We start from the raw sequence: 27,015 nt of genomic DNA, 5'->3' as shown, positions 1-27,015 counted from the left end.
TCAATTATTACTGTGACCTTCCAAAGTTGTTCCAAGGATGAAAGCATGCTTGTGATTCTACAAGACAACTTAATTCAACAATTTAACCTAATCCTACAACAAGAAATCATCAATACTAAATGGAGAAATACAAAAAAACAAGAACAAGAGATGCATGTGAATAAGAATCGAAAAGAAGAAAAGTAAATCATACAAAAGGGCTCCGAGGCTCTTGGGATGGCCAAGCCCAAGGAAACCCAGACTCCTACAAAGGAGAAAAAGATTTAGAAGCTGAAAATGGCACCAAACTTCATTATTTCAATCAATACAATTACATTCTTGCTAGAAATTGTTGGAAATAATACTGAGGGGGGGGTGAATCAGTGTTAGCAAATCAATAACTTTTTCATTTCCATAATTAGATTCATATATTCTACTTTAGTTAAGGGAGCTCGAGTGTACACGCAACTGTGTTTAATGCAACTAGCGTATATCCAGCAAACTTATGATTTAGCTAATTCATCATATGTTGATCATTAATCAGTGCATCAGAACTTCATTAACCATATAAATAGTAACCAGGTGCGGTAAAAATAGAACAGATCATCACACATAAGAAACACACATGAACACCATGATTTAAGGTGAAAACCCAATGTGGGTGAAAACCACCTTCTGCAATCGTCTCTATCTTTCTTTTAATAAAAAACTTCTTTTTACAATATTTTGTATTGGTGCAGTCTTATACCAGTACGCAGGCTTCTACCTGCAGAAGGCTACAACCTTCTCTCATTCTCCAGCTTCTCCTATAAGGGAGGTACAACCCCCTAGCTCTTGTACTAACCGATATATTTACTAGTATGTAGGTGCCAACCTACGAAAGGCTACGACCTTCTTTCTTCCTCCAGGTACCATGTTTCATAAATTTTCAGACTAGATACTCTTGAAACACAACACCATTGAAGCTCAAAATCAATCACCACTATAATACAACTATTTCATTACCCATTCATTGAATACTCAATCATTACTCTCTGAATCACCCAACAACTTAATCACTGAAACCTTGTCATCAAAACACAGTCATCAGAACATAGAGAAGAACCTAGAACTCTACAACAATATTCAGAGTCAACTGTATCATCAAAAACCATGCATCAGAGTTCATACGCTACTTGGAAGAGCCGAACCAGCATGTATACGCAACTTAACCAAAGCAAACCATCATATATGTCATCTTATAACTTTGTTGTACTTCCCAACTTCAGACATACCGAGATCATTACATACAAAAGGATAATACGTGTGTTAGCAACTAGATCTAGTCCATCAGATCACATAAAGATAAGTCATTATGATCCTGATCCATTATTAAATCTCATCCATCAATACTAAAGCTAATCACAATCAACCAATTTGAATATGCAGAATACTATGACCAGTAAACAGTCACCAGAACTCAGAACTTTACATCAACAACTAGAACCACTTGTAACTTCAAACATCATAGTTCATATGGTATACGCTACTTAGACGTGTCTAACTTGCGTGTATACGCCTTTTATCAAAGTCAACCTATGTATACATCTATAAACGTTCATTCATAATTTTGCAACTATTCCAGACTTCAATTATCCCCAGATCATAATATTTACAGAACATCACAAGCATCAATATACAGATCTAGAAAAAGCATGATCAAACCATATAGAGATAATTCATTCCAAGCCATAAGATCCTGATCCATCATTAGATCTTGTCCTCCATCAACCGTTAAGATTCCTCGTTGGCTCAGATCAAGAAAAGCATCATAAACCCATAATCTGCATACTGGATGTCACACTACTTCAGATAATCGAGACTTACTAAGTGTCCTTGCCTAATGATCTCCTCCTCCTTTTATAGTCTTAGGCCTTACTCAATACCATGGTCCAAAACCACTTAGAACCAATACCTTGGACCAAATACCTAAGGTCAATACCTCGGACCAAATACCATGGACCAATACCAAAATACCATGGACCAAATACCACGGACCAAAACTTAGTTTTCCAACATGTACGTGCCTTTCCTTCTGTGAAAGTGCGTGTGTATGATATACACGCCTTTGTATATAGTGAACCTGCGTGTATACATGTCTTGGTATATAGTGAACCTGCGTATACCTTTCTTTCTTCATTCCTATTGTTTACCTGCTATGTTGTGATCTTTCACATGAGAGAGTTTCCTTCTGAACTGATTCCTTGAAGTTGCCCTGCATTTCAATGCATTCTGTCACATTTGATATCTTTCCTGTAGATTCATCTAGTTACCATGTACAAGTGAGTTGTTCTGCTACAAGTGGGTTGCCATCAAGTACAACACATTTATCATAATGCCAACAATCTCCCCCTTTGGAATTGATGGCAACAAAAACACCAAGTCACTCTCCCCATTTGACATCAAGGGCAAAGGGTCATGCTCCCCCTAAGTGCATGCTGAATTCTCTGATATGTGTAAGTGTGCTGATTGAGCTCCATGCTCCCCCTAAATATAAGCAAGGTCTGCAAAAATATGTTCTAAAAGAAGAACACGACTCTATACATACATCATAAATGACCTTTCTATCACCAATGACTTCTCCCAACCAAGTGGGATATACCAACTTTGACTCATCCACCCAACCAAGTGGGGATATACCAATTGTTTATACATGTCAAAACAAGAACATTACAACATCCATCCCATGCATAGTGGGGTAACAAAATTACATCATATGATCAAAAGGGACTCATCAAAAGACTACAATAGACAGAGACAACTATTACATCATGGGTCTTGATATGACCTTTACATCGAATGATATACATGAAATTTATAACAGAGACCAAATATCTAAACAAGACCATGATAGTCATCAGCAACTATCATACACAATGTATGATCTGTTCCATAAGCATCTGTCAATAACATCCAGACCAGCAACCTGTATATGTCCATTATTGTAGATATCATCAACCTGTGACAAGGTATGTCTGCATATAGATATCAACTCATCCTCTTGATCTTGAGCATTATCATAACCTTCCATGAAACAATTCTGCATATGTCATACAAAATTATTCACATTATATCATATGTGAAAAACACCATAGTCATCACATCATCATCAAGATTTGCGTGATATTTTATACCATCCATGTATTATCACTCGGGAACATCCCACATCTGATAAGCATCAATCAACATATGTGAGTATCAACCTATCATCATATAGGTAATAACTCATCATCATCATGTCTTTAAATAGCTATGTCTTCATGTGACCTACAATAACTCCATTATCTTGGCCACCCAACAATGCAACTTTGAGTAATCATCCATGTATCCATCATAATGTATATCCATAAAAGGGATATCAATATGTATCTAGCAAGCCATGATCTTATGGTCATTTGTCAAGATTTCTTGATATCATCAACAGTAGCAATCCTCAAGTGTGTGAAAACCAAGAACCATAGGAATCCATTATCATAACTGTACTATATGATCTTTAGAAGGCATGATGACAGCAACATGAAAGAAATGAGTGGCTCATCATTAAATAATGAAGTTGTGTACTCAATATTTGTACTTCTCCTTGTCCTTATGAAGATCATCATGTAAGCAATATATATGACTATATGCCTCATCAAATAATCATCCACAACCATCCATGAATCTGATCTGAAAAACCAACTATGTGACCCCCAAGTATCATATGAGATTTTATCATGTACAACTCATAATCGTAACATAGCAAGATGTATCATTTAGCCATATGAACATCATCATCATTGATTAGGTACCAAAGACTTATAAAAATAATGCTAACAATGCTATATTAGAAGCATAGCATGTTCTCCCCCTGAACCTGTTCCATCTGTTCATAGTCATATCTGATCATGCACATATCAGCAATAAGTATCGAGGCATCATCAACAATCAAATATACATCAAGTTAACTTGTGAGGATCAAAAAAGAAATCTTATGAGTATCAATATATTTCCACATTTTATTAGCAGATTGTAACCATCATCAAACAGAGAAATAATTGACTTAACCATATTAGATCCTTTTTCCTGAGTCTGCCCCACTGTTTTTCCTCAAACTAACATATACGTGACTGTGTGGTGTCTAACTCACGTATATATGTGACTTCTCTTCATGAGACTTGCGTATGAGATTTAGAACGCTAAAGTTTCACACTTTCAACTCCCTCTGAGTTTGTAATGTTTGTACATTGTGCTGTGCCACATATTTCTGATTGTAATTCCTTCTCCTTCCATATCTTCAAGTGTGATGATGTTTTCACCTTTCCGTATTGTGCCCATACTTTGTTCCTACATTCCTTAGCTATATTTCCAAGCTTGTTACATGCATAACATCTCATATGTTTCACATTCCTTCTATAGCAGTCAATGGCTTTGTGACCAAACATATTGCAAGCAAAACAATATCCCTTAAAGTACTTGAAACGTGATGATCTTTCTGTGTGATGGTCTTGAACCATTCTACTTCTGCATCTGGCTGCAACATGTCCAAAATTATTACATCCATAACATTCAACATTATTTATTTGAGGAAATAACCGACTATCACTTCCATAGTTAGGAGTAAAATATTTTCTTTGAAGAATTTCTTTCCTTGGTTGTTGATGGGATTGACCTCTCATCTCCTTGTTGAGAATTTCAGATTTCACATTAGAGTTTATTGTCTTACTTTGTGAACTAGATTCACCTTCAACAAATTCATGAAAGCCAAGACCACTTTTGATGGTAGGAGACCTTTGACTACTAAGAATATCATCCAAGATCTTAGTACTATCTTGAAATCATAAGAGCTTATCTTTTTCTTCTAATTTATCTTTTAGAATATTTACCTTAACCTGATGTTGCTCTTCCTTTTCAAGATACTACTTCTTCATGATTCCTTTAGCTTTTCTTCCTTCTTCCAACTGATTTCTTAATTCAAGAACTTCGTTTTCTTGTTTTTCAAGAGCTTGGAGTAGTTCTTTATTCTGCTTATTTGACTCTTCAAGATCTTCTTTTAGTGAGAGGATCTTAGCTTCAAGACTTTCATAGTAACTGGATCTATCTCTGAGTTTCTTGATTGTTTTGCTTCTTTCATTTACTTCATTTCTTAATGATGTCACTTCATCCTGTAGCTTTCCACATTGATCTTCCTTTTCCTTGAATTGCTTCCTTACCTTGCTTCCTTTAGTTGAGCTTTTAGTTTGGTAGCTTCTTCTTTGGAGGCACATTCCATTTTGTCCAATAGATCTTGTTGATCTCTAATTTTGTCCGTAAGCCTTTTAAATTCTTCCTCTATTTGATATATTTCTTCCTCACCCATAAGAGCAAATTCAGTTGTTTCACTATCAATTTCATCATCTTCAAATGGGTGGAGAAATGTATCACCAGAGGATAACAAATTCATACCTAATAGTTCTTTTGCTTGTTCATCTTCATTCTGAGGTGATTCTGAATCTAAGGGGTTGCTTCCACATATTCCCCAATCAGTTCTTCCACTGTCATAGTTCCTCTGAGATGTCTTCTTCTTCTTCGACACTTTCTTCTTTAGCTTCTTTCCCATTGTTCTACGGATCTCCTTCAAGCGATCAAGCTTCTACCAAAGGACTTACTCTAATACTAATTTTTGGAAATAATACTAAGGGGGGGGTGAATCAGTATTAGCAAATCAATAACTTTTTCATTTCCATAATCAGATTCATATATGCTACTTCAGTTAAGGGAACTCGCATGTACATGCAACTGTGTTTAATGCAACTAGTGTATATCCAACAAACTTATGATTCAGTTAATTCAACATATGTTGATCACTAATCAGTGCATCAAAACTTCGTTAACCATATACACAGTAACCAGGTGCAATAAAAATAGAACAGATCATCACACATGAACACCATGATTTAAGGTGGAAACCCAATGTGGGTGAAAACCACCTGCTGCAGTCGTCTCTTTCTTTCTTTTAATAAGAAACTTCTTCTTACAATATTTTGTACTGGTGCGGTCTTATTCCAGTATGTAGGCTTCTACATGTAGAAGGCTACAACCTTCTCTCATTCTCCAGCTTCTCCTGGAAGGGAGCTACAACCCCCTAGCTCTTGTACTATCCAATATATTTACTAGTACGTAGGTGTCAACCTACAGAAGGCTACGACCTTCTTTCTTCCTCTAGGTACCACGTTTCATAAATTTTCAGACGGGATACTCTTGGAACATGTTAGTGTCAGTCTTTGTAGCCTTCCTCCAGTGATCAAATATGCTCTTACAAAGTGATTTTAAGGTGTCAAGGTCAAATTTTGTCATTTCAATGAGTCTTCAAGAAAAATTTGTTCACTAGGTATTAGGTCTAGGGTTTGTTTTCACTCTTTCCAAAGTTGTCCAAATGTCGGTCCATGTCACCATTCAAATGAGTGTGCCATCATTTAGAGGGTTGTCATCATCATTTCAAGTTACACTGGGTCATTTTACACCTTGTTCATGCTTCAGTTGCGCCTAGGTAAGGTTCATTTCCCTCTCCTAGGGTTTTGAGGCAATTTCTCTTGGATGGTCAAATCATGAGCAAAACTTGCATCCTGATGTTCATACACCTTCCCCTATCCTTAATGTACCTTATTAAACACTTCCCATCACTGAGATCCCCCAAATTCCTCATTTTTGCACAAACCCTAGTTTCTTGCTACAACTTGACAATTTTCTAGACTAGCCCTGTGTTTTGCCCTTTTGGACCCCTTCCCCTCACTCAATCTTTGAAATTCCACTTTCCCCTGCTTCCTAGCATCCCTCCCTACTTCCCAAAATTTTATCAAGAATTTAGAAGCCCTTTATCCCCTTCATTTCACTTAATTTCGACAAATCACCTGTTCCACACATCGTGATAGGTTTTACTCCAATGATGTTTCTAAGCAAGAAAAGATGAATTTGGGAAAACTGAGAGAGGTTTTTGTCCACAATAGGCCAAGGAAGAAAAAATCCTTCACTTTTTACATAGGTGTCATTGTTTTGGAGAAATTTCAAAAATATCGTTGCCTCAGGAGAATTGAATGCACCTCTGAAGTGACCTTCAAAAGTTGATTGCAATAGCACTCTGCCTTGAGGCAGCCTCATTTGGCACATTTTGACCAGTCTCAGGAGATTTGATTTTGACAGGAAAAATGAACTCCAAATTGAAAAAATCTAGTTGGATTGGAAAGTAGACTCAAAGCCCTTTCCAACGAGCTATCCCGCGCCCAATTTGGACACTAGGAAGGCCTCCAAAAGTCATCTGCAAAAAGGCACGGCGCACCTGAGTAGTGGTGCAACGCACTTAGTGGTCCACACCTTTAACACAGAGAAATTGCAGTCAATTCCACTGTATACATGAGAACTAGGTGTGGGACCGCAAGAAATACTAACAAAAAGTGCAGACCTAGAAATTTTTGAGCAAAAACAGTCTTTTCTGCCCAATGCGCCGCGCCACGTGGCGCGCGCTTTTGCTAGAGGGCTCCAAATCCAAAAAACTTTGAATTTCTAGATTTTTCATGATAAATTATGTTTTCCTACCTATGGCCAAGAAATTTGGACAGGTTTTGAGCCCTCAAAAGGTAAAAAAAAAAACTCAAAAATGACCTCACCACTCCTATTTTGACACATAGGAAGTAGTCTTGGAATATTGGACATTTGGAGGGGCAAATGGACACCAAATCCAGAAATTCCACTTGGGATGGAAAGTAGATAGGCATGGATTTCTAGTGAGCTATCTTGGGCTCAATTTGGACTTTGGGAAGTGCCTCAAAATCAGCTCCAAAGTGGCGCAATGCATAGAGAATCAGGCGTGATGCATAGAGGATTTTTGCCTATTTTTTACTGTTCAGCTCAGAAATTCACCCAGTTTTGACCAATTTTGCTTTTTGATGTTACTCTTGATCTTTCATGATGTAATTTGATAACCATGATGTAATATTGGCACATGTTTACTTGTTCTAGAGGATTCATTCACTAGAAAGTGAAAATTAAATGAATGAATCAGTTTCCTTTCATATAGGGGCAAGTTGTTTCATTGCCTATTTTTCAGTTCCTTGTTTAGATATGGTTGAAACAGCTCCTAGAATGATGAGCTCAACCCCTAGAGGTATGGGAAGGAGTTAGGCTTGTCTATATTATGTAATTTCTTAGTCATTTTCATGGTTGGATACTTGGGATTGCTTGGCACTCGATTGTACATTTGATTTCTGCATTTTTGGCTAAGGAAAGACTAGGGTTTTCTAGCACTTGTTGGGATCCTTGTGGCTCTGTGTTTTGATGGTGTTTTTTCTTCATGTAATTGTAAGCTCATTGATGTTTTATGTATTCCATTTCCCTTCTCTTTGTTTCTGAAATTAAACAAATTGAGTGACAAAGGTAGAATTCATTAGCTTATGGTGCTCTGCCTGGAACTTTGTTAAGTTTTACATATTTTCATCTATTTGGGGAGGATTCTTGCAGCCCCTTGCCCTCTTCAGCTCCTCAGCGGTATTTTCCATCCATTCATTTAATTTAAAGCATCAAAACTATTGCCTATCTTGCCCCAACTGGAACTTTGAGAAAAGTTGGCTTCATCCCCGGACCCAAATTTGCCTTTCTCTTGATTCCAACAAAACTCCCAAAAAACCAAATCAACTCTTTGCACTTCATACCTGGCCTAAAATTAGTTTTTTTTTTAAGTCATCTCCAGCCCCATTGATTATCTTTCACTGAGATTGACTGGAGAGAGCCCTCTCCTATCCTCGTAGGGCTAGCTACGAGGCTGAGCATGGTTTCATGTTGGCCCTAGATCCTACCTTTTTAGCCTGAGGCAAATCTAGGCTCTAACAGAACACAACACCATTGAAGCTCAAAATAAATCGCCACTGTAATACAACTATTGCATTACCCATTCATTGAATACTCAATCATTACTCTCTGAATCACCCAACAACTTAATCACTGAAACCCCGTCATTAAAACACAATCACCAAAACATAGAGCAAAACCCATAACTCTACAACAATATTCAAAGTCAAGTGTATCATCAAAAACCATGCATCAGATTGCATACACTATTTGGAAGAGCCGAACTAGCGTGTATATGCAACTTCACCAAAGCGAACCAGCATATATGTCATCTTATAACTTTGATATACTTCTCGACATCAGACATACCGAGATAATTACATACAAAAGGATAATACGTGTGTTTGCAAGCAGATCTAGTCCATCATATCACATAAAGATAAGTCATTATGATGTTGATCCATTATTAAATCTCATCCATCAATACCAAAGCTAATCACAATCAACCAATCTGAATATGCAGAATACTGTGACCAGTAAACAATCACTAGAAACTCAGAACTTTACATCAACAACCAAAACCACTTGTAACTTCAAACATCATATTTCATATGGTATACACTACTTAGACGTCTCTAACCTGCATGTATACACACTTTTATCAAAGTCAACATGCGTATACATCTGTAAATATTCATTCATAATTTTGCAGCTATTCTAGACTTCAGTTATCCCCAAATTATAATATTTACAGAACATCACAAGCATCAATATACAGATCTAGAAAAATCATGATCAAACCATATAGATATAATTCATTCCAAGGCATAAGATCCTGATCCATCATTAGATCTTGTCCTCCATCAACCGCTGAGATTCCTCCTTGGATCAGATCAAGCAAAGCATCATAAACCCATAATATGCATACTGGATCTCGCACTACTTCAAATATTCAAGACTTACTAAGTGTCCTTGCCTAATGATCTCCTCTTCCTTTTATAGTCTTAGGCCTTACTCAATACCATGGTCCAAAACCACTTAGAACCAATACCTTGGACCAAATACCTGAGGTCAATACCTCAGACCAAATACCATGGACCAATACCAGAATACCATGGACCAAATACCATGAACCAAAACTTAGTTTTCCAACATCTACGCGCCTTTCCTTCTGTGAAAGTGTGTGTGTATGATATACGCACCTTTGTATATAGTGAACCTGCATGTATACACGTCTTGGTGTATAATGAACCCGCCTATACCTTTCTTTCTTCATTCTTGTTGTTTACCTGCTATGTTGTGATCATTCATATGAGAAAGTTGCCTTCTGAACTAATTCCTTGAAGTTTCCCTGCATTTCAATGCATTCTATCACATCTAATATCTTTTCTGTAGATTCATCTAGTTACCATGTACAAGTGAGTTGTTTTGCTACAAGTGGGTTGCAGTCAAGTACAACACATTTATCATAATGGCAATAGAAATGAAAGTGGAGCTGCAAAAGTATGAGTTCTCTCCACATGAAGACTAAGAAAAAACAACCCTAGGGGAAAATTCGAATTGGTACTTATACAGTATAATGAAGAAGAATTCTCCTTGAAAGGAGGAATCTTTCCCCTTCAAAATCCCTCAAATAGTGGATCTAGTTCCCAACACTAGGAATCTACATTAAATGACAGGGAACACATTCCTAAATTTTATCAATCATTGGAGTTCCTAAATTTATGAAATAATTTCAAAATATCTTGATGATTTATTATCCAATATTCATCCTCATGTCGTAGGGAGAAAGTATGTAAATTATCTCCTCCAAATATTCATACTCTGCCCAATATTCTCACAATATTCTACAAAAATAAATAATATTAGGCACAAATATCAAATCATCTCTAAAATTTCCTAATGAACATATTAAAGCTAAAAAACATTATTAAGTGTAGGAGGAGAGGTTTGATATAACCTTCGTGTGCCTAAGAAAGGTTAGATGGGCCTTAATTTGTGTCTGATTTGGAGGCCTATCATAGCCCCCTACTAAAACTGTTTCTCATCCTCTGAGCAACCTATCCATCCTCCTTGCCCTATTTTTCTTCATGCATGCAGACATGTTTCATGCTTTTTTTGCTGGTCTATTTGATGCTCTTTATGCTTCTCTTCTTGCTATTGCATTTTTTTTCCCTCTCTCAATTTCCCAAGGAAGCCTTAATGTAGGTTGAGGTTACTTCTTTCTGTCAGGAAATTTTTCAACTGCAATGAGTTTTGCTTTTTAGGGAAACACCTTGCTTTTGGTTCATCTTCCTGGCCACTTGGATCATGTAAATTGACCACAAACTCGAGTGCAATTCCATCATAATACCCCTTTACCCTTTGTTTGCACCCTTGCCATTTCCTTTGAATATTTCCTTGCTTCCTAAGTCTCTAGTGGCTATTCTAGGCAAAATTTTCCTTCCTATAGCACTATGTTAGCTTCTTGTACCACTTTCTCGGCCTTCTTGTAGTGGTATAGGATCTTCCTATACCAATTAGAGTCTTCCTATAACAATCCAAATAGGGGATGAAATTTGATTTGGGAGTTACTAGGATGATGGAGAGTGGTGAGTACATGAGATGCATGCAACCTGAATCCTGTAGAATCATTCATCCTCAACATGTTGGGAAGTGAATGATTCTACATCCTCAACATGTCCTCCAATATCCTGTTGAACCTCTCCCTTTTTCCATCTTTATTGCAGATGATAAGTTGTACTAAAGACCAAATCCATGCCCAAATCTGCAAACAACTCCTTCCAAAACTTGGAAGTGAACTTTGCATCTCTGTCTGACATAATCTTCTTTGTAACACCATGCAATCTGACCACATCTATGATGAATACCTATGCCACATCTCTAGCTAAGAATGTAGACTTCAATGGAATGAAGTGTGCAAATTTTGTCAACCTGTCCATGACAATCAAGATGCAATCATGTTTTCTCACTATCCTCAGCAAACCTGTGATGAAGTCCATGGAAATGAACTCCCATTTCCACTCTAGAATCACAATCAATTGTAGCAGCCCACCTGGATGTTTACACTTTTCCTTTACTCACTGACAATCAAAACACCTAGCCACAAACTTTGCTACATCCCTCTTTAGATTCAACCAATAATAAGATTCCTTCACTACAGTTAATGTCTTTTGATAACCTGGGTGACTTGAATAAGGTTTCACATGAAACTCTTTCAATATCACCTTCTTGAGCTCACTGCTATCTACCACATATATCCTGCCTCGAAACCTGACCAATCCATCTAATGAAAGGAAATACTCCACATCATGTGCACCTACACTTGTACCTTTACCTGTACTTGTACAATCCCCTGTTCCTATGATCGTACTTCACCTGTACATGTACCTATACTCTACTACAACCTGTGCATAATCTCCATATATATGACATCCTATTGACCTGTCTACAAGATCCTATCCTATAAATCTATCCCATAGGATCTCATAGTTGCTAAGTGATTTACCTATATCCGCCTTCTAAGAGCATATTCCACCCTATTCTCTTTACCTTTGATATATCTAATATCAAAATCGAACTCACTGATCGTAGCCAACCACCAAGCCTGCCTACCATTCAAATTTGGTTGGTCAAATAGATACCACAAACCACTGTGATCACCCTAAAATTATTAATAAAACATTATTAACCCTAATATTCATATTAATAAAGATAAATATGGCACATGGTATTGATCCAGGTGCCTCCAAGGATACACACAGGACAAAGAGAGCTTATGGAAGCTCGAAAATCAAAGTGATCAAAACAATTTCGAACTAGGACCAGAGCGTAGATCTCGTCATCCTGATTGCGGTGGTGTGAATGATTTGTCAAACCGAGTCCGTATGTGAAAGTTAGGAGCAATTAAATTTTGGTTGACTTTTGCTGACTTAGAAGGCTTAAGGAGGCCACAATTTGGACAAAATCTAGCCACCGGATTTTGGCCAACCTAGGCCAGATTCTGAGCGAATTTGTGGCCTGTTTAATTCGTCCCCTTCGGTCATTTTTCAAATTTTTAAAAATGACTATTATTTTTTAATTAAAAAAATATTAAAAAAAAATGGTGGTGGGCCGTGACCCCCGTTATCGCCATCACACCCCGAAACCACATTACCATATAACATCAAAACTTAACTTTTGGGTCCATGGCCATCACCCCGCCGAACCCTCCCACACCCCAACTAAACATAACATATATGTTTATATGTGGGGTGAGCGCGGGCCACCCCTGGTGGACCTTGCCCAAACCCCCAAGACCATAACTAAATACCATGGGGAAAGTGTGAGGCCGGTGGGGATTGAACTTGCTTGGCCAACATGGGTTGGCTCCCACCGTGCGGCCTCATATAACACACCAATACCAATAATACCACAAACCAAGACCGCGCCACTTAAAACATTTAATGCGCCCAACCAAAACCAACAACGCCCATTCAAGGAGTACGAAGGGTTAAGGGGTGGGCCACCCAATGCGGACCGAACCCCAAAAATTGTTTTAATTTAAACATTAAAACAATAATGTATTAAAATGGGAGGGACAAGGTTTGACCACCCGACCCCTCCTCAACAGATTGCCTTTATTACCATCATGCCAAACCACTTCCTTGTTAAGTCTGCCCATTGAAATTATATAAACCTTCATTTGCACATTGCGCCCAGGAGGCAGCATGGAGGAACCAGGAGTGGGCACAGAATTCTAGACAATATTTTTTAATTAATTTATTGTAGGTGGAACCATGACTGAGCAAAATTTCCAAGAGGGTGAAATTTTTGTAGTGTCCAAATTGGACAAACTTTATGTCGATCTTACACCTCTCAGTGACACAAACCCAATGGCATTGTCAGTTTCCTGATCTGAGAAGCCGATTTGCCGAGGACCCAGAGGAGGAAATCTTTAAGGAATCTAGGGAATCTAAAAGATTCCTTAAGCCCCATATTTCCATTTTCTCAGAATTTGAAAATTTGACAGTTGATTTTGCACTACTCGACGCCAAAAACCTAATGGTGTGTTCAAATTTTCCATTTTCTCATTTCAATTTTCAGCCACTTTTCTAGGTGGAGTGTAGGTATCAGTATTCATGTGCGAGCATCCATGTTACAAATCCATTTGGGCACATCAATCCCATCATCCATATCATGTTTTAGGGCTCATCAAACCCTAATTTCAATTGCTTCATGCCCTAAACAAGTCACCCCTTTGAATGCCTCCTTCCTAGACAGTTTCATGACTTGAAGACATCCAGAAATAGCCTCTAGAGGGACCAGCACAGGTAAGCCCTTGTAAAGGTGCACTGCAAAGCAGTTGAGTCCACTGCCAAGGTGCTCTACAGAGCACTTATGCTTCCTTTCACTTGTGCTGGGTGAGATTGAGCGAAATTCATATAGGGTTTGGGGAATATTCTTATCTTTTGGAGTCATCTAGAAGGTTCCATCACTTATCAACTCCTATGAGCTCGAAAATGGATGAGGAATGAGTTAAGGTGCATCCTATCCTCTCATCCCTTCCTCCATGGAACTAATTCTAAGTATGGAAGGCCATTCAATGCCACCATTTATGACAAAACCTCCTTCATATTCCTATAAATTGACCACTCATCTAAGTGATCAGGGGTTGGATTATGTTGAATTGTAAGGAGATAATGTTGCTATGAGATTTGGCTTTGAAGCAAGTATTGTAATGCTAGAAGTTTGTCATGCTTTTGATGTGATGTGGATGGGATCCAAGCTGGAGGAATGGCTTTGAATCAGACACCAATGGTTGTCATTCCTTCTTCTATTTAACAAAGTGTTTGAACCTTTCTCCAATATGTTTGTATTGTTTCATAATGCTTATATCTTTGAATTGTATCTGATTCCTTTCACTTATATTCAATAGATCATGTGCTTTGATCGATTCTTTGTTTTGTGTTGTGTTTATAGGTACTTCTCAAGCGTATTAAGTATAGGAAGGACCGACAGGATTGATACAAGGGAGACTAGAGGAAAATGGAACTACAAGTAGGTCTTTTCATCTCCTCACCGTATCTATTGCTTACAGGAAAAGTCTAAAACACTTTAAACTATTGTTCTAGATACAACTACTTATCTAGGGGATTAGTATTTATCCGTATATACCAAATTCTCCAAAACAAATTGGTAACTCCACTGGGGATTATCCTATTTCCTAGTAGCTTATCCACCTCTTAGGACATCCTTGTAGACCCTTGTAGACCCTACTTGTGTTCATTGATTGTATTTTAGCTCTTTTGCATTGAATTTTGGTCAAAAATGAGGTTAGATGACTCTTGAGCGGCCTCTCAGGAATCAACGCAGGCTTGGTTAGGGTAAAGTGCTCTATAGAGCACCCTTGAGTGAGAGACAGTGCTCTACAGTGTAGTTAGGCCCTCTTTGACCTGTTTTGATCCACCTTAGGGAAAATTTTCACCTTTGGAATGTGTTTTTTGCCAACTTTTCTCTGCTTGTTTGCTTGCTGATTGATCAATGAATGTTATGTCTCAGAGAACAAGTTTCTATCTCCTTGTCCAGCCTTACTTTGACTTGATTGATTAATGTTTCTAAATTTTTCTTTGTCATTATCAGTCTATTGTCAAAGTTAGAATATAGTTGATTAATCTTTATTTGAAAGAAAGTGTCATAAATTCTTCTTTTCCTTCGAAACAGAAATTTTGTAAAAGTCTTTGTTCTTGTTAAAGATTGATTGATTGTATGTGCATTAATTTCCTTTTTGTTCATCATAACATTAAGGGATTCGAAAAGAAAAACTTGGGTCGTTCATATTGTAGTTTCTGAATGCTTGAAAGGAATAGCTAGGGAAAATGAATTAGATGTGCTCTTTACTCTTTGTCAAAGATCTGATTGCTCTATCCCTACTAGCTAAGGTTTTCATTGTTTAATTGAATGAAAATAATGCTTATCATATTAGTTTCATTTTAAGAATTGCAAACATAAATCATGTGGTGAAACTTGAAAGGAAATTTCCAAAGAAGATCAACTTAAAATTTATATGAATTTACCTAATGGAGCATTGTCACCTAATGAAAAACATTTAGTGGTTCTAGGCTAGAGACGTGTTTCAGCATCGTAAAACAAAGCAGCTATCACTAACTTGTTTGCAATACATCCCGAGTGGGATACCTCATTCCAAGTATGTGAGTGTATCGTAGCTCGTCCACGTACCTTCGGGTATATAGGAAAGTGTTACAGTACATAAAGTATATGGGAATGCTCTCACTGTGCAGTTTTGCATTAGACAATGCTTATATGGATTGGGACTCCACGTACATTCGGGCATATATGGGAGGAAAACGCTAGGTTGCTATCCATCCTTAGGTAACCGAGTCGTCCTCCTTGTACATTGTGATACACCGAACACAACATTCAGGGAGATTGCCTTCCCGTACATCTTAGTTCACCGAGAAGTATTCTACAGTTCATAGTTGCTTGGTAAACATTTTGCCTAGATTATCCTTCTTTTGTTTTGTTATGTTACTTTGATTAAAATAAAATTAATTAACCTTAGATAACATCCTCCACGCTTGCTCCTTAGTTGATATTAGGTTGAAACATATGGCGACAAATCCGAAGTCCACTGATCAAGGAATTCCTTTTGATGAGAATCCTAGTCCTTTTCCTCCTTTTGGAAATATTGGTGCTCCATATATGGCTACATTGTCCCTTCCAAGATTTACCATTGGCTTCCCAGTATGGTTTTTTTAAACCTCCTTGGTTCAAAATGTTGTGATTTCTCTGCAATCGAGTACACCTCCAACTGGACAAAATCGAGCTCCAGTTGATCCTAAAGTTGACCCTTTACCTTCTTCCTTGGTTTTTTCTTCCTCCTCTTCTTCCTCTTCGCCTAGTGAAAATATTGGTACTAGTAACCAAGTGGCTAAGAAGAAGAAGAAAGGGAAGAAAAAGAAGAAGAATCAAAATTCAGCAAAGGGGCAACCAAGCAACCATTTTTTTGAATGCAACATCTGATGAGAAACCATCCATCAAGCCTCACAAAGTTTGATATCCATGCAAACTTTGTGTAAGAGACCATCTTCTTCGAAATTGTCCTAATATTCCTCAGATCTTAGAAGAATGGTCTTCTTGTTCACATCATCTTGTGTCATCAACTTCTAGAGATCATGCTAGTGACACACCATCAACTAGTGGTAGTAAAGTTCATGGAAAAAAGGGTAAAGTTAAGTTTCCCTGTAGGTTATGTGAAGGGAATCACCCCATTCACCTTTGTCCCTATCTGGATGAAGCCAGAAAAGTGTTGGATAACCGTCATGCCTCACCGCAGTGACTTCCTTCTAGTTACAGGAGTCTCTCCCTTAATCCTTCACTAGTTGATGAATTGACTAACTCAAATCAACCATCTGTCAAACCCACTCTCTTTGAAAGTGAATCCTATGAGTCTATACCCGACCCAAATCAACAGGTCGAGGTAACAGTTGACCCAATTTCACCTTTAGCTAATTGTACCCCTCTCAAAGAGAGTGAATATGATACCACTCAAGTTCTTTTCATTTCTTCAGATTTCAATGAGCTTGGGGGCAGTCCTCTTGTTCCATCAAGATAGGAGGAAAATACTCCTTCTCTTGTAACTCAAGGGGTTAATTCTCCCATTTCTACGATACCCCCTCCAAGTAATATGGTCACTTCCTTTGATTGGAATCGACTGGTAGGCTTCTATCTTCCTTCTTATCTGCCTTTCCAGATCATAGTATAGGTTTGTAATATGATTGTATCGGGCACTATTATAGATGAAGGTGCATCTGTGAGTATCCTTTCCTCAACTGCTTGGCAAGCACTCAGTTCGCCGCCACTTATGCCTGTTACCCATAATTTGTTGGCTTTTAACAAAGGAACCTATCAAACATTAGGGATCCTTCCTCAGTTGCCTATTACTTTGGGAGGAAAAATGTTATGAACCAGCTCAAGAAAAGATAGAAAAGATAGATCAACGCCTTAGAATTCAGCCTCTTCGAGGGGGCAACCTCCTTTACATTACATAAATGAACAATTCTTGGATGATTCAAATGACAAAACCTCCTTTCTATATATAGGAGTCTAAGGAGTCACAATATAACACAGCCGACCTAACAATAATAATATAAAGCCACAAAAATAACAATAGAGGGATTATATGGGGCACAATAATAAAAATATGGGGATAATAGGGGCACAACAATATTAATAAGGGGTACAACTACAATAGTAATGGGGTAATCACTAGTATTATAGGGACCCAACATGCCCCTCTCCTTCAAAAAAGTGTTGTCCTCAATGCTTGAGAAGTTCTGGATGCTTCTGTATAAAATTCCCATCCTCCCATGTGGAATCATCAGTGGATAAGTTCTTCCACTTGATAAGATACTCCGAAATTGATCGATTTCGTAGCTGTCAAGTTCTTGTTTCTGTGATTGCTTCTGGTTCCAATATAATTTTTCCTTCCTCGTCAAGTTCTGGAAATATTGTTTGAACTGGGAGCTTGTCGCCTATAACCTTCTTTAAACATGAAACATGGAAAACTAGGTGCAATCGAGAAGCTGCAGGAAGCTCTAATTTGTATGCCATAGTACCAATCTTTTGCAACACCTTGTATGGACCATAATACTTTGGTGATAATTTATTATCCTTCTTAGCTTGCTTGAGGGACATTTTCTTATATGGTTGTAGCCGTAGGAATACCCAATCACCAACATCAAAACTTCTTTCGCTGCGATGTTGATCTACCTGTTGTTTCATTCTATTTTGTGCCAACACGAGGTTATCCTTTAAGAGTTGGAGGACTTGTTGTTGATGTTCGATGTGATGTTCCACTGCTTGAACCATAGAATTTTCTCTTAAATATGATGTGATGGAGGGTGGCTGATACCCATAAAGTGCCATAAATGGGGTCATTTTTGTTGCTGTATGGAAGGAAGTGTTATACCACCATTCAGCCAGAGGCAACCATTTGACCCATTGGGTCTGTTTATCAGATACAAAGCAACGAAGATATCCTTCCAAACATTTCTTTACTATCTCAGTTTGCCCATCAGATTGAGGATGATAAGATGAGCTATGAGCTAATTGAGTACCAAGACAAGAAAATAATTCTGTCCAAAAATTTCCAGTGAAAATGGGATCTCTGTCACTTACAATAATCTTTGGGTTTCCATGTAGCTTTTGAATTGTTTCCATAAATGCAGTAGAAACTGTACTGGCTTTAAATGGATGTGATAATGCACAAAAGTGTGCATACTTGGTAAGTTTGTCAACTACCACCATGATGACACTCTTTCCCTCAGACTTGGGTAAACCTATGATAAAATCCGTTGAAACCTCCTCCCAACGTTGGCTTGGAATGGATAAAGGTTGTAATAGACCCGGTGTCTTAATTGTTTCAACTTTATTTTGTTGGCAAACCAAACATTCCACCACAAACCTTTGAATATCTGATTTAAGGCCATCCCAAAAAAATTCCTTCTTAACCCTATGGTAAGTTTTTAAAAATCCTGAGTGCCCTCCTAAGGGAGAAGTGTGCAATTCCATAAGAATCTTTTGTTTTAGCTGGGAATTCTTACAGAGGTATAAGCGATCTTTGTACCATAACGAATCATTTTGCCAGCTAAATGTATCAGACATACTGGAATCTTGTTGTAACTTTTGAATAAGTGCCCACACTTCTTCGTCATTCTTCCATTCCTCCCTTTCTTCGTTTATCCAATCTGGTTGGATAATAGAAATGGCGCACAACAATGCTTCCACATCCTCATCCTTTTTTGAGAGTGCATCTGCCACCACATTTTGCTTCCCTTTTTTGTAGATGATTTCAAAGTCATAACCCAACATCTCTGTGACCCACTTTTGTTGCTCTTCAGAGGATAATCTTTGTTGTAAAAAGTATTTAAGGCTATCATGATCCATTTTTACCTTGAAGTGTCTTCCCATTAGGTAGGGTCACCATTTCTTAAGTGCATGGAGTATTGCCAACATTTCCTTCTCATAAATAGCTTTGTGTAAAAACTTTCCCTTGATTGGACGACTTTCAAAAGTAATGGGTCTTTCATCTTGCATTAAAATAGCACCAATTCCATTTCCTGAAGCATCACATTCCACAATAAAGGTTTTTGTGAAGTACGGTGTAGCTAAGACCGGTGCTTGGCACATTGCCTCTTTAAGATGTTCGAATGCCTTTGTTGCTTCTGGAGTCCATGAAAATGCATCTTTCTTCAATAATGTTGTTACAGGTGCTGCTATTCTCCCATAATTCTTAACAAACTTGCGATAATACCCTGTCAACCCGAGAAATCCTCGCAGATGCTTTATGGATGTGGGAATTTTCCATTCCTTAATGGCTTTAATTTTTCTAGGGTCTACCTTAACTCCTTCATGAGATACAATATGACCCAGATATTCCACCTCTTGTACTCCAAAGAAACATTTGCATCTTTTTGCATATAATTGTTTCTCCTCCAATAGTTGTAGCACCCTGTCAACATGTTCAACATGATCCTTCCAAGACTTGCTATAGATTAGTATATCATGAAAAAATACTAACACAAATTTTCTAAGGAATGGTTTGAAAATTGAATTCATCAAACCTTGAAATGTTGAAGGTGCATTGGTTAGGCCAAAAGGCATGACCAAAAATTCATAATGACCCTCATGAGTTCTAAAGGCTGTTTTCGGAATGTCTTCAGTCTTCATTCTGATTTGATGATATCCTAAACGAAGATCCAACTTGGTGAAGTAAATTGATCCATGCAATTCGTCCAGTAATTCATCAATGACAGGAATGGGAAACTTATCTTTAATAGTGAGCTTGTTGAGCTCCCTATAATCTGGACACATGTGCCATGATCCATCCTTCTTGTGCACCAATACTACTGGAGTAGAGAAAGAACTTTGACTCGGTTGAATTATACCAGCCTCTAGCATTTCTGCAACCATACGTTCAATTTCACTCTTTTGGGCATAGGGATATCTGTACGGCCTGATGTTTGGAGGAACACTTCCTGGAATCAGATGAATAGCATGATCCTGATCACGAATAGGTGGGAGACCTTTGGGAGTCTCAAATACCTTGGAATGATTGTCCAAGACTTTTTGGAGATCTGGAGAAATGGATGATTCCAATATGGGAATAGCTAGCGAACATAATTGTGCAATTACACCTCTTTGTTCCTTTTCTAGAAGCTTTGTCATACCGTTAGAGCTGATTATCTTTCCCAGTTTCCCCGTAATACCCCTTAATTCCACTTCCTTTCCTTCCACAAAAAATTTCATGAAAAGTTCTTGAAAATTAAAATCTATTGTACCCAAGGATTGTAGCCATTGGACTCCTAGCACAACATCAGCACGTCCCATTGGAATGGAAAGCATTGGGCTAGTCAATACATATTCTCCCATGGATAGCTTGATATTATGGCACTTTCCATAGCAATTTATTGTTCCTCCATTTGCAACCATCACTTGACACTCTGGTGCTGGATATAAGAAGCAATTCAATTCTTTTGCTACCTTACAATGAATAAAATTGTGGGTACTTCCTGAATCAATCAACACTATTACTTTTTCCCTCTTGATTTGTCCTTCTATCTTGATGGTTTGAGGAGTGGTAATTCTCGCCAATGCATAACAAGATATGGTTGGACTCACTTCTTCTTTATCTAGGCTTTGTTCCTGGAGTATATCCTCTTCTTTTGACCTTTCTTGCTCTTTTTCTTCTTCCTCTTCACAATCTATGTAGAATAATTTCTTCTTAGCACACTTATGACCTTTAGTGTATTTGCTATCACAACTGTAACAAAGCCCTTTTGTTCTTTTTTCTTCCAATTGTTGTGGTGTCAACCTTATAGGTTGTGGAAGACTAGGGGCAACAACACTTCCATCTTTATAGTTGTGAGTGGTATGCTTCTTGGTTGCCATAATTTTGCTTTCCATTTTTCCGACTAACCTGAATGCCTTCTCTAATGAATCAGGTTCCCAAAGGTGAACATCATGTTGGATATTATCCTTTAAATTCCCTATGAACACATCAATCCTATGCTCCTCTGGAATATTTTTTACCCTTATGTTCAATTTTTGGAACTCCTCAATGTGCTCCATTATTGAACCCTTTTGTTTGAGACTTATCAATTGGCTAAAAAAAGTGTTGCTTTTTGTATCCTCATAATGTGCTGTCAATTCTTCCGTAAAAATTGCCCAAGTGATAATTTGTTTACGAGAGCAAAGCCATTGATAACATACAAACTGATTTGGTTCCAAATATAAAGTTGCAATACGTACCTTTTGTGTGTTTTGCACATTATTGAGATCGAAAAATTGCTCCATTTGTAATATCCATGTTGCGGGATCCTTGCCATCAAACTTCCTCATATCGATTTTTGGAATATGATGGGTCTTCGATCCAACATTAGGGTTTATGGAATCATGATTGACATTTCTTTTGTTCTCATCATGAGTTTCCTTTACTACCCTTTCACCATTAGTGACCATTTCTTGTAGCAACTTATTCATATTTATCTTCAATTCTTCCATGTTTGTCTTCAAATCTGTCTTCCAATCGTCCATCTTAGATTCCATGCCATTCATATTAGCTTCCACGCCCTTTATCTTAGATTCCATGCCATTTATCTTAGCTTCTGATAGCTTTTGTGAGCGTGACATTTGTTGCACTTGTTCTTGTAATTTTGATATATCATGTAGCATTTCTTCCTCTTCTTCATGAGTCATGCTAGGGCTTTCAGGTTCCTTACTAGGTGTTTGCATTTTCTTTCCTCAGGGCATCCATTACTAATAATAATGTTCTACTATGCCCTTTGAATTCCTTCAAAATAAATTTTCAAACCAATCTTAGGCAAAAATTTAAAAGAATCTACACACCTTTTTTCACTTTGTAGGAGCTCGATATTGCCTCTGATGTATCTCTGTACTTTCAGATCATCTAGTTCTGAAATTGTGACCTGTGGTAGCCCTCTATGTCCTCTTTCCAATGCTACCAATCTGATCCAAATTGGATTCTCCAAGGAAGAGTTATGAAAAATCTCCCACAGTGACCTGATTATAGACTAGTTCAGTAGAGCGAACTTGTATGACGTGCCACGAGTCACTGTTTCAACCTATGGTTCTAAAAAATATATAAAAGAAACTATGTACCTTCTTACAAAATTTCAATCAGATGCTCAGAGAGAAAGTTATGATGATTTTCCCCAGGTCACCTGTTTGGAACGAAATTCAGGAGTCTGCAAGAAGACCAACTTCCTCAGATCATATCTCCGCAAATATAGCGCGAATAGCTCTGAAATTCCGAACCAAGATTCAGCGTGATTTCCTCTCAAATGGCTTTTCTTTTTAGCTTCTGAAACATCACAAAAAAAAAGTTATAGCAAAAATGCCACGATGACATGTTTGGAGCAGCGAAACCCTAGAATTCAAAGCTCTGATACCAAATGTTATGAACCAACTCAAGAAAAGATAGATCAACGCCTTAGAATTCAGCCTCTTCGAGGGGGAAACCTCCTTTACATTACATAAATGAACAATTCTTGGATGATTCAAATGACAAAACGTCCTTTCTATATATAGGAGTCTAAGGAGTCACAATATAACACAGCCGACCTAACAATAATAATATAAAGCCACAAAAATAACAATAGAGGGATTTTATGGGGCACAGTAATAACAATATGGGGATAATAGGGGTACAACTACAATAGTAATGGGGTAATCACTAGTATTATAGGGACCCAACAAAAAATCATTAATCTAAATGTGATGCTAGTCTTAGACCCTTTAGATTACAATTTACTTCTTGGGTGCTAATATGTTTATGACATGGGAGCTATTGTTTGAAAACTCTTTTGAGTGATTTGTTTCCCGCATGAAGGAAAAATTGTCACCATTGACCAGCTTTCATTTCCCATCCAAATATGGCTTCCAGTCAACCATCTTCCCTAAAAAGTCCTTTTGTACCAATGGTATCTTCCTTGCCACAGGTCAATTATGTGCCAACCTGTTCCATGCCTACATCAACTGATGATTAATTCTGTGATGTTGTACATTATATATTGAGGGCATTGGAACTATATCTTGGTTTCCTTGATATGGATCCCTTCCAGAGCATTGTTCTCCCATCAGATGAGAACCTCTTGGAAGTCATGACCTCGTATGGGTCATGATAAAGGGTCTATGAGGATAGTTCTTTTACTATGCAACATCATTAAAAAATGAAACATGGCCATGAGGATAGTTCTTTGTCTTGTGTCATCCTCGTTAAAAAATGAAACAAGGGTCTATAAGGATAGTTCTTTTACTGTGTCAGCCTCATTAAAAAATGAAACAGGACCATGAGGATAGTTCCTTGTCTTGTATCAACCTCGTTAAAAAATGAAACAAGGGTCTATGAGGATAGTTCTTTTACTGTATCAACCTTATTAAAAAATGAAACAGGTCCATGAGGATAGTTCCTTGTCTTGTGTCAACCTCGTTAAAAAATGAAACCAAGGATATGAGGATAGTTCCTGGTCTTTTGTTAACCTTGTTAAAAAATGAAACAAGGAACATGAGGAGAGTTCTTTTACTGTGTCAACCTCATTTAAAAATGAAACAAGTCGATGAGCATAGTTCCTTGTCTTGTGTCAAGCTCGTTAAAAAATGAAACAAGGAGTATGCGCATAGTTCCTTGTCTTTTGTCAAGCTCATTAAAAAAATGAAACAAGGTCCCAAGTTCCAAGTTGAGTCTTTGATTAGATCTCGTAAAATCCCAGTCGAGTCTTTCACTTGATCTCATAAAAGAACCTTCATTCCATCCACCTGCTAGCCACAAGTAGTCTACTTAGGTGAATGTAATGAAGCTTGGGGGGAATGCACCTAGCAGTAAAGTTAAGCTTCCTTGTAGGTTATGTGAAGGGAATCACCCCATTCACCTTTGTCCCTATTTGGGTGAAGCCAAAAAGGTGTTGGATAACTGTCCTGCTTCATCTCAGTGACTTCCATCTGGTTACAAGAGACTCTCCCTTTCATCATGCTAGGGGCATGTAAACCAATCCAAGCATAGTTTTTGATTTCAAGCTTGTGTAAAAATGAAACTGAATCCAAGCATAGTTTGTCGTTTCAAGCTCATGTAAACATGAAACTAAATCCAAGCATAGTTGCCTATGGTTCAAGCTTGTGTAAAAATGAAACCATTTCCATTTTAACCCTCGTGATTGCCATTCTATCAGCCTCTTTCATCAGATGAGCCTTGTATCTGATTCCTTTCACTTATATTCAATAGATCGTGTGCTTTGATAGATTCTTTATTTTCTATTGTGTTTGCAGGTACTTCTCAAGTGTATTAAGTACAGGAAGGAGCGACAGGATCAATACAAGGGAGATGAGAGGAAAGAAGAACTACAAGTAGGTCTTCTCATCTTCTCATCTTATCTATTGCTTATAGGAAAAGTCTAAAACACTTTAAACTGTTGTTCTAGATACAACTACTTATCTAGTGAATTAGTATTTATCTGTAGATACCAAATTCTCCAAAACAAGCCATTCCATGAGATGCTACACCGCAAGATTCATGTGCGAACAGCTTTAGCAGTTTGACATCCGCTTCTTCAGATGGCCCCAGGATGTGAGGTATATGTAGTGTATTCATGCACTTCTTTTGCTATGCATTGTGCTGCACAAATCCCTATTTGATTTTTGATGTGGGATGTTGTTTCTTACTCATTTTCATGATTCCTGCTTGATGTGATGCGGAATCATCTATGTGATGTACTTGTTGTCATGATTTGTCATGTTTTGTTTGAGATCCCTTTGTTGTATGTTTATGGGATACTTATGTGTCACCATGTATGTTTGCGTTGAGATCCCTTCTACGCCATGTTGATGGGATGTTCATCATCATCATGCATGAGTTTGTGTCATACTGATAGAGTCCTTTTGACTGAGAGTTCCTGTAGTGGAACATCTCTTGGCGCCACTCCTACATGAGGGAAATTTCCTTGTATGATAGCGACATCATCTCTTATGTACATCATCACTATTGAAAACACTTAATGCAGCAACCTACACCATCTTGATATCAGGGCTTGGAGACGTAGACCCTCCTAGACAAACTCTGTTATCAATGGCTTATGTTTTCATGTGCTCATGATTGTCAGGTTCCTCTTCTTTATAGCATGCAGATGTATTCTTTAATGTTGTTTTAAATATGAAATTTAACACCTCACAAAAGTAAAAGGTCTTGGAAGGGTCCTTTATCACACCTAGACTTCGATCAAGTGGTATTGGAGCAATCTTTGTGTTGATGTGAATTGCAAGCATGAACAATGGAATGTGCAGCGACAGAGGATGAGAAAGTGATGTACGAGACCATGCTCAAATTTTGCAAAAGGGAGGAAATAATGTATGAAATTCTACAAAAAGAGACAAAGGAAAAGGAATGATTGCAGCTTTAGTTGCAAGCCACTAAAGAGGCCCTGGAAGAACTGAAGCACAACAACCAAAGTCTTCAAATAGAGAACTTTGAATTGAATATGTGTGTACAAGAAGAGAAAGAGGAGAAACATAGTTTTCTACAACAACTACAAGCTAAGGAAGGGGCCTTGGAAAAGCTATTGTATGACCCATGTGAGGTAAAATGTAATTCTCTAAATTCATGTATGTGCCTTGATGATGATTTCGTTCTTTTTGAAAATCATACCACAGGATTTTGCTCCAAACTTTTGAAGAAAATGGGGTATGAAGGAAAAGGCTTGGGTTTGAATGGCCAAGGCATTGTCAACCCTATCAAAGTAGAAGAACTTCCCTATCGAACAGGACTTGGGTATGTTAGAAAGGAAGTTGGGGAATTCGCTGAGACAACAAGCGAACCACCAACAATAGAGGATGAGAAACCCTCATCATTTCTTTCCAAATTGACAGAGGAGGTAAAATATGTTTATTTCCTTTCGGTTTCATCTTCACATGGTATGATTTCTGTTGGAGATGTGGAGATCCCAATTACAGGGAAAAACATGAGGCTCCTTACAAGGATGAGGCACGAGGAGGAAGAACAACTTGGTGTTAATAACCAAGGCATAACCCAACCATTGGAGGTTGTGCAGAGACCTCAATTTGCAAGCTTGAGATACACCAAGGGAGAATGCTTGAAGGTGTCAAATTCTTCTGAGACATCGTTGAAATCAT

Source organism: Pinus tabuliformis, chromosome 2_2, assembly GCF_031772625.1.
Source record: "Pinus tabuliformis cultivar Carrire ecotype Pingquan chromosome 2_2, CPIR1, whole genome shotgun sequence".
Lineage (NCBI taxonomy): Eukaryota > Viridiplantae > Streptophyta > Pinopsida > Pinales > Pinaceae > Pinus > Pinus tabuliformis.
The sequence above is the reverse complement of the archived record's forward strand: the minus strand, read 5'-3'. Positions refer to the sequence as shown.